Consider the following 9539-nt stretch of genomic DNA (forward strand, 5'->3'; position numbering starts at 1 on the left):
TTACACTTAACTTTTTGATTTTTAATAAAAAAAAATTTTTACTTCGCAAAGACTTCACACAGTCTTTTTTCTTCCACATTTACTCACAAGACCCTATACAATCCTTTGACAATATTGTCGGTAACAATAACAACTACCAACTTCTGAACGTAAAGTATACAAACAAGACAAATACAACCCATTCTACATGGAACATATATTTTTTTAAATGTTGACATAAAAGACAAAGTGACTAGATCGAGAATAAAAAACCCAATATATATGTATACCTACTCTCATCACATTCTACCCCCAACTAAATCAAAATGTATAATCAGTAGTGTGGGACTCATCTTTATTTTCTTTATTTGGTGTTTAACGTCGTTTTCAACCGTTCAAGGTTATATCGCGACGGGGAAAGGGGGGAGATGGGAGTGTGGGACTCAAAAACGTTTCCAATATACAAAATACAATAACAATGATAACACATTTAACTTAATCCATTTTCTCACAAATAAACTCTGTACAATTTCCAATCAATATCAAACTTTGTATTATTAAACCTAACATTATTCAAATCTGTCTAGCTATTCCTACAGGTGAGCCAAACATGTTGATACACGTCCAGTCACAAGCAGACGATTCTGAACCTAGCCCATAATTCCTTCTGCGTAGGGAGGTAACTAGCATCTCATTCCGGCACGGATCCGTCTGTCCAATTATTGGCAATGCCTTTCCGGCTTTGAACGCGTACAGCTCATGAAGCATTTTGTTACAACTCAGCTGAACTGAAAAGTACGTGACTCATGATGGAAAGAAGATACATTTATTGGAAAGCTTAAGTTAACACGGATTTGCATCCTTTTGCAAAGACAAGTACGTGATGTAAAGAAGATACATTTATTGGAAAGCATTTTGCAAAGACAAGTACGTGATGTAAAGAAGATGCATTTATTGACACAGTTCGTTTGAATGGCTATTTACTGTTCAAAGAAACTGGCGATATGCAGAAAATGTGTCTGCTTGGGAAAACACGACCTTGCATGACGAGCTTCCGGGCTCCCTTTTTTCAAACTTTCAAAACTTCGAATTGTACTGATCTTGTCTTGATGAAAAAAGAATCATTTTATGATTTAAAAATGTTTGCCTCACATGCTGTCAATGTATTATTTAAGTTTGAAAAATTAGTTCTAGCGCCAAAACGAGGCTTCCCATTTGTTTTGTACATGTACATCCTTTTCTAACTGCACAAAATACATTATTTTTAAATGTCTCACTCTCAACGGAAAGCAGCCAGGATGCTCCCGAGCAGAAAACGTTCAAATGGAAGTATGTTTGTACTGTCTATAAAAGCTCGGGAGGCTCAGGGATCAGAAACAGATGGTTTACGGGAAACTCAGGGATCAGAAACAGATGGTTTACGGGAGGCGGAGTTAGGCTTTAAGTTAGACATTTGGTTTTTGTACCTCTAGAATTCATTTAATATTTCTGACATTTTGTTTCTTTAAATCATTCTAAGACGAGATCCTTCTTGCAATAGGAATGTCTTACATTGAATTGTACCCAGTTAAATAAATACATAAATAATTAAATAGATAAATAAATAAATAAATAAATAAATAAATAGATAAATAAATAAATACATACATAGATAAATAAATAAATGAATAAATAAAAACTATTCAATCTTTGATATGCTGATCTTTCTGTTGACGCTTTATCGTTTGAGTTTGAAGCTGTGAACTTTAAAGATAGGCTTATAGTATAATATAGGACAATATTTTGGGAAGTTTTCTGGCTAGTTTAACTATATATAACAAGTCTAAGGAGCATTAGCTGTGCTGTAATTTAGACACAACGGCAGTGATTGACTCAAAATTTATCCAAAACGAATACTAATTAATTGAATACATGAAAACGATGCATATCCGAGAACGATTTCTGAATGAACATCTTCTGCGACAAAGTCCCGATGGTGGTCATCGACATTTTTATTATTATTTTTAGTTCTGCCAGTTTAATAGCAATATCGCTTGGACAATAAACGCGTGCGAAATTACGTACCCAAAACTGTAACCTGTAGCTAGTAAATTCTTGCAAATGTTACTGCTATTCGGGCAAAAACGTAGGACGACACGAACACAAAGACTGTGGCTTGCATACCGCCCTGATATGGCCCTTCGTGGTCGGCTGGGCGTTAAGCAAACAAACAAACAAACAACTGTGCTTGCATAATTTACAATCTGCAAAGAGCACCCAAACATGGCATGCAAATGAGTATGCGTAATTCATTAAGTGGGACATTTCGATACCGTCACTTTTCGTTTTGGTGGGAAATGTGCTTTTGATTGCTTGTGCTTGTGTTTTTCTTTTGTTTTGTTTTTTCCTGCAATGCAGCGGTTCAGGTTAGAGTCCTACCACTGATTCAGGGAAACACCAAATATCTGTCAGCTTGGAAACTGAAACTGGCAGTGTGAACTGAGGTCTAGCAGAACTGATACGCCACGGTTCCGTCGTCAGTCGTTAAAAGCACAGATCAACGCCAGCACTTATCCTAGTTTAAGATTCCTTTCCTGACAAAACGAGCCTGTGTCGCGCAAAGTTTCTGTCTGATTCACTGAAGTTCACAGATCTATATGTCGTTGTGATCGTTTACTGGGGACCTTGCGTAGAGCAAAAAGCACAATTTATTATTTATGACTGACAAATCATTATTTACAGGTTTGCTCCATTACTACACGAAGATAAAACTTACTGCGTTTCAACATGACCTCCAGTGCAGACCAGATTAATTGTCTACTGCGCAGATCTGCCAGCGATGAGTGAGTCAGCGTGCAAGAAAGAAAACACGCAGTGTGCTAGTGACATATGGTGACTTTATATTATGTCCGTGCCACAAATGACATTACCGGCATATTTTTGTGTTTATTCTAGTGATTCTGTTATCGTATTGCTATTATTAACGCTTGTTTAACATGGTTTCCCAAATGGAATAAAAGAGCACAAGATGTGTATTTTTTCCAGAGAGAAAATCGGTCTTCAGTTTCATGTCCATGATGAGCGTGATACACACAATAGCACAGCTTTAGCTAAACACTTAAGAATGATTTTTTTTTTTTTTTCATTTTCATTACTTTATTGTCCCATCGCTGGGAAATTCGGGTCGCTTCCTCAATTTAGTTATCAGTTTGATTGTATTATGTTATTCTGTTCATGCGTCCTTGAAGAGCGTGACACACACAATAGCACCGCTTTAGCAGAACACTCAGTTAAGACTGAATTAATTCAGTTATGACTGTGAGTTTGATGCTATTACATTGTTTTGTCTTTGCAGAAGGCTTTGACAAGTAAGAAAGAAAGTTACTTTGTCACATTCATTTTCAAGTGACTTAAATTTTTTTAGATGATCGAAACGTTAGCAAAACTTGAAACACAAACACAACCGCCCTGTTGTCAATTGAAAGACATTACGACTAAATAGTGTCTGGCATTGCTACAGTAGCTTCGTTCTTGCAACACGATCTTGTGAAGCTGCAGCCCGGCTGTTCAAACCACCACAATGATCTGAGAATATCAGGTCTGAAATGGGAGGCAGCCCGGTGTACTGAATGGAGATAGATTTACAAAAGGCTGTGGCTACATCCACGGGTCCGTGCCTCGAGTCCCCCATGCTAAATCCACGTCACTGACAAGGGACGCTACTCTTGCCCAATATTTTCCTGCTTTCGGTTCGGCACTTAACAGACATGACTAGGACGTCAGCTGTAAAATATCAATGTCATAATTCCATGTTTAGACTTTATGAGCAGTATACAGCGTTCTCAGTGGTGACATTGCAACATTGCAGGCCCCCCCCCCCCCAGGCTCTTAATACGAACCTCACCTGAACTTGACTTACATGTTTATTCGGGATTTGCACGTTCCTAGTTTGCGGTGATTTTTGATGCAGTGTGAAGCATGTGTCGATTGTTCAAATGTTTAAGTGAATGTTGTCAACGTGAGGACTAAAGCTACCAACCGGAAGATGAAGAATGAAGTATTGGTCTTCCCTATTCGCTAGATTGGTGCTGAGGGGCTGAACTCCGTAAGTCACAACTGTCCACAGACAGTACTCCCATGATTTTGAATTCACCATTTTTTGCTCTCTTAAAATCTAAGAAGATCAAGCGGTCGTTCAGCAATGAGTTTGTGAATTCAGTTACTTCTCTTTATTGTTACAAGACCCAACACAGGGTCTGTTATTTTATGAAAACAAATTGCAACACAAATTGATTCTTCCTCCTCCTCCATCTCAACAATATGGCGCCAAGAGTCCCGAGTGCCAACGCGAGGCTTCGACTGCCGAGTGATTCCGAACGATTCCGAGATTCCGCGGAAATGACGTCACTGACGTGGATATAGCATGGGGGACTAGAGGCACGGACCCGTGGATATAGTCACTACCTTTACAAAAACTGAATAGAACATCTGAAAAATGGAGCAAGGGGGTGTGTTGTAATCAGGGCTGTCCCCATTTTAAAAAATGTAGCAAAAGATAAACGCCACGAGAAGTGCATGGCTACGTGGCATGACTCGACTGAAACTGAAGCCATCGGATCTACAGCTGCGGAATGACGAGCATGTATGAATCATCAGTCCTAGCTAGCTCATGTACCTCCCGTCTACTCTACTATAGTAGCATAGCTTGTGATTATGTCAGCGTAGACTGACTCGACGCCACTGAAATAGCTTGCTGTCACTGACGGGCTGACGCAGCATTGATCAGAAAAATGGTTTAAGTTGATGTAAAAATAAAAAAAGGAAATAATTCTCTCCCTCTCTTTCTCTCTCTGAGGCCTTTTAATTTGCACAAGCAGACGATCTTTGTACAGTAACTGACACTATTATGTTATGCTGAATATCAGTATCTAAATGAAGCAGTTCAACAGAAAGACGGATCGTGAGGGTTCGAGTTTCTCAACGTGTCGCGTCGCAACACGCGATTCAGTCAGTCAATGCCCCAGGCAAAACCTGCTGTGATCCTTGAAACCGAGTCTACCAACCGGCTCTTTGGACATTTTTATTTCATTGGAGATGGAAGGAAAGACGCTTTGGAGAAATATTAAGCACGCCAATAACAGCAGCAGTTAACAACTGAAGCGTTTTCTACATTTTATTCCTTCCCTTCGTCCGGTCATGTAACTATTTTGTTCATGTCATTCGAGAGAGCGAGGAAAATGCCTGAAAAGCAGACGTGACCCCGCTTACTCAGCCAACGGCGATACACTCGAAGTGGGCGGAGCCTAATATAAAAGCGCGCAAAAGAACTGGGGCCCTGCAAGGGTTGCTGTTGGACTGATACTGCGAGTAGTCATTTTAGCACGGTTTTCTGTAAAATCTCTCACCGCTCCAGCTCAGGCATGCTTGTTTTTGTGCAAGAAAGGTCGTGTCCTCTCACGAACATTACGGAGACACACGCCACTGACATAGCTTTAGTTGTTACATCACGTCTCGCCCTAAGCGGCAAGCGTACATGATCAGCCTTCCCGGCGGTGAAGCTGCGTCAGCTAAACTGGGAAAATAAAGGGCGGAAATTGCAGCAATTTAGTAGAATTTGTTTTAAACTCTACGAGAAAGAACAAGTTACATCCTTGTTCATTCTTTTTCCCCACAAGTGGGTTGTGTGTACTAAAATGATCAGCAATTCTAAAACATGCGAATATAACTTGGGGATTGATCTTTCCCTGATACAGAGAGCGAAACACACTAGCGGACTTTGAACTTCGTCGAACAATAGCGCCGCTTTGTCCAACACCGTTTAGTTAAAAAGCTTCAGCATTTATGACCATGCACATTACTTTACAATCGGGGCATTTGCTGTCAGCCGAGCCGAACGCGGCACTCGCCAGCTTTAGCAGAAACATAGGTTCTGTAGTACGCTATCCGAGCTGCGCCACAGCTGTGGTTGATCTCCCAACTCTTGTATTGGCCCGGCCAGTGTATGTATCGGGCAAACAGAGCAACGCAAACACCACCACAACAGGCGCTGCTCTGAAGGCGGCGGCCATGTTGGATTTTCTCGCCGTGTTTGAGGGAATCGGGCTAGATCAGTTTCTGCGTTTTACTGTGACATGGGCTGGGTCTGGGGGACTACTAATTTTAGCCTAGTGTTTATAGTGACTCACTACATGCACAAGCATATTAAGTGTGTTCACTGCTGCGTTACATTAGTCTCACGGTACTACCGTACTGGTACATTTTGGCACTAGTCAGACGCGGGTCACAGTCACTGACTAGCTGCTGCTGCCATGGCTGAGCGTAGCTCCTCGCTTAACTGTTCACAATCCCCGTGTCTCCAATAGTTGGCCTGGGGCATTCCGTAGTAAATATATGTGGATTTCATAATGATAGCTGGTCAAAACTGAGGAAGGGGGGAGTTTTGCTTACTGACACTGATTACGTTGCGAGTAGAATGATTACAGGAAAACTGGAAAACAAGCAAACACAAAATAAATCAGTAATTATTGGTTCAATGCTCAGTGATTGCTCTTGCTCGATAATCTGAGTTTCTGTCAGTTGGATAATGGGCAAGTCAGCAAACATGCAGACAAACCGGGGCTGTGCCTTTTCTTCTTTAATCATTTGTTTAAAGCCTTTTGAATTTTTGACGCGGGCTTCTCGAGTTAAGTGGTATGGGTCAGTTTTGATAGCCTTATGTCTCTACATATATGTACCTGGCCAATGATAGACCGGCTGTAATGACTGAGATCAACTAACATGCATCAATAATTTCAGTATGACGGTCGTATGCTTGTTACGTATAGGTAATGATTCGGTACAGGGATTGCCCGCTCGGATTCTATTGCTAGCTGTAGCCGCGACTGATATAATTGATTTATTGACATGTATGTACAAGGAAGAACTGAGAAGACAAGAAAAAGACTTGACAAAATTCCACAGAACAGCTTTTTGGTTTTTGGGATAAAAGGAGATCACAAATGTTTAGCCTGGCTGAATAATAGCGCACGAATTAATGAAATGACGACATTGTATTCATGAGTTTTCGTAATCAACTCAATTCCGGATGCCCAGAATGTAAAAGCTTGTGGTTAAGGTAAAATCCCCGTGCAAATACAAAGCTATTGTTTACATCTTTTCAGTCAGATAAAAACAAATATCAGGTCAGGTCAAGTTGACTTTAGTTATCTCACTGAATGCGAAAGTACAGAGGTTGCGCACAGAACAAACAACACAACTTTATAAACTTTTGAATAAAAAAAAGTCTTAGAATACTGATAGAATAAGCATACTAGATTAAAGGCACACTCAGCTTCCCGTAAACCATCACAGACACTGTCAGGCTTTTACACTCAGTACAAACACCCTTTCGTTTAAACATTCACCGCTTGAGAATATCGTAGGTGCCCTCCGTAAAGAGCGAGCAATTTTCAAAGAATTTATTTTTGCGTGACCAGCCGGATTGTCTGTAGGACAATCGGACGCCTTGTTTTGGCGCAAGACCTATCTTTTAAAATCTCAATAATAAATTGACAGTTTGTTACACAAACATTCTTAAATCATTAAAGAATTCTTTTTTAATCAAGACAAGATCAGTACAATTCGAAGTTTTGAAAGTTTCAAAAAAAGGAGTCCGGAAACGTATTTCCCGTAGCAGACAAATGTTCTGCACAGCGCTTGCTCGTTTGAACCCAATCGCCGCCGATAAGTTCGTGTGATTCGCAGCCGTTTGTTGCGTTTTAGATTCAGAGGTACACAATAACGTGCTATTGCAGATACAGCGAGTCGCATTGAAATCACAAACTGACGACTAAATTGTGAAAAAAAGGAAAGTGGATCACAAGTGGATATAATAAAATCAAGGAAAAGAAAAGCCAAACAAATATAATTCCAGGTGGCAGCCCAAATTTTCGACCTGTGGGGGGTGGGCGTTTGCTAGATACCGGGCGTTTGCTAGGGATTTTACGGTATATTTGTGTTTGGTTCTTTCCTTCTTTCTTTCTTTTTTTCTCTTTCTTTCTTTCTTTCTGTCCTTATTTCTTTTTTTTGTGTTTTCTTTTCTGTTTTGTGTGTGTTACAGAGTATGCGGCAAAAGAAACGTAACTCGTTCGCGCCCACTGTTGCACGTGATTTTTCGTCATTTTCAAATTGTCACAAAATATGAACCAAATAAGGTAATCAAAAAGGAAAACAGATTCGTGGAGGGTATTTGACTGGCCGTACGATTAGTGCATATCATTCACTCGTTTTCTTTATTTACCTTTTCATAAATTGTGTTATACAGGGTAGGGGTCAAGCGAATCGTGAGTGCAGGTGACCGTGTCACTTCGACACACTACAACATTCGTACACATGCATATTTTTCAACCAGGTAACGACAGTTGTGGAAAAATTACATCTCTCACCATGATCATTTAATTTGAATTATTCGCCAAAGCGTAAAATAATTACAAAAATAAACATAAATCACTTAGACGCTGTTAAAAAGGTTAGGAAAAGCTCCCTCGTACGGAATCGACGTAATAATGTCTTTTAAAATCAGATGCTATTTGATGTCTACACGAACATGCCACAGTTAGAAGAAAAAAAGACTGCGCGTTTAATGTTTTTTGTTATCGTGCAGCCAGTAAAATGTCCTCCACGGATCTGTTTTCCTTGTTGATGCACCTCATCTGGTTCATATTTTACGACGATTTGAAAATGACGAAAAATCTCATGCAACAGTGGGCGCAAATGAGTTGCGTTTTTTGTTTTTGTTGCCGCCTACTGTACACGACCAGTTATCATTTTAATATCAGAGACATCCATCCGTGACTATATTAAAGTGTCTCTATCCAGATTATGCATTGTGCAGCACGACAACATATCGTCACTGAAGCAGCACTGTTACTACACTGCTAAAAATCACACCCCGCTTGCTGTTCCACTGTATGCGCTTTAACAAAAGGAATGCACACAGTATGTAACAAAGGCTGTGTAGATGGTATGCACACTTAATAGACAAGTAAAAGCAGCTTGGGACTTGTTAGTGCCGTAGGCGGAGCGTAGGAAAAAATGCTGCTTTTGTGTGTCAACTGTTCGTTTTGTGTGTAACCTAATTTTGTCTATTCAAATTGGCCATTCAAGCTTGCTTTGGCTGACGCGTAAGAAAGGTGTTAAAGGCCTATTCTTTTTTTGTGTACAAGATTTGGCTCACCAACTCAGATATGGCTTTGACAAGGGAGAAACTGAGCCATCCCTCCATTTGAGCACATACCCAGAGTCATTTAAACAAAGTATGAATGAATTTCTTAAAAGCCATTAGTGGATTTTTAAAATAATTATGATTCATCAAACAATTCCGAACGGCATAAAATCGGCAGTCAACAATCACTTAATAATTTGCTCTGTGCACTTGGGACCTGTTGAAATATGCACGCTGCAAATGGGTGGTGGTTTTGCACATTAATTTGTTAACGAATTTTTAGCGTTGATTTGTGAATGAGTCTGTTTTCAGACTGATTGAGCGTGCGTTTGTGAAAAAGAAAAGAAAGGTACGCTCCATTGGCACACTAAGAGTCGAA

The sequence above is a fragment of the Littorina saxatilis genome, linkage group LG9, assembly GCF_037325665.1.
Source record: "Littorina saxatilis isolate snail1 linkage group LG9, US_GU_Lsax_2.0, whole genome shotgun sequence".
Taxonomy (NCBI): Eukaryota; Metazoa; Mollusca; class Gastropoda; order Littorinimorpha; family Littorinidae; genus Littorina; species Littorina saxatilis.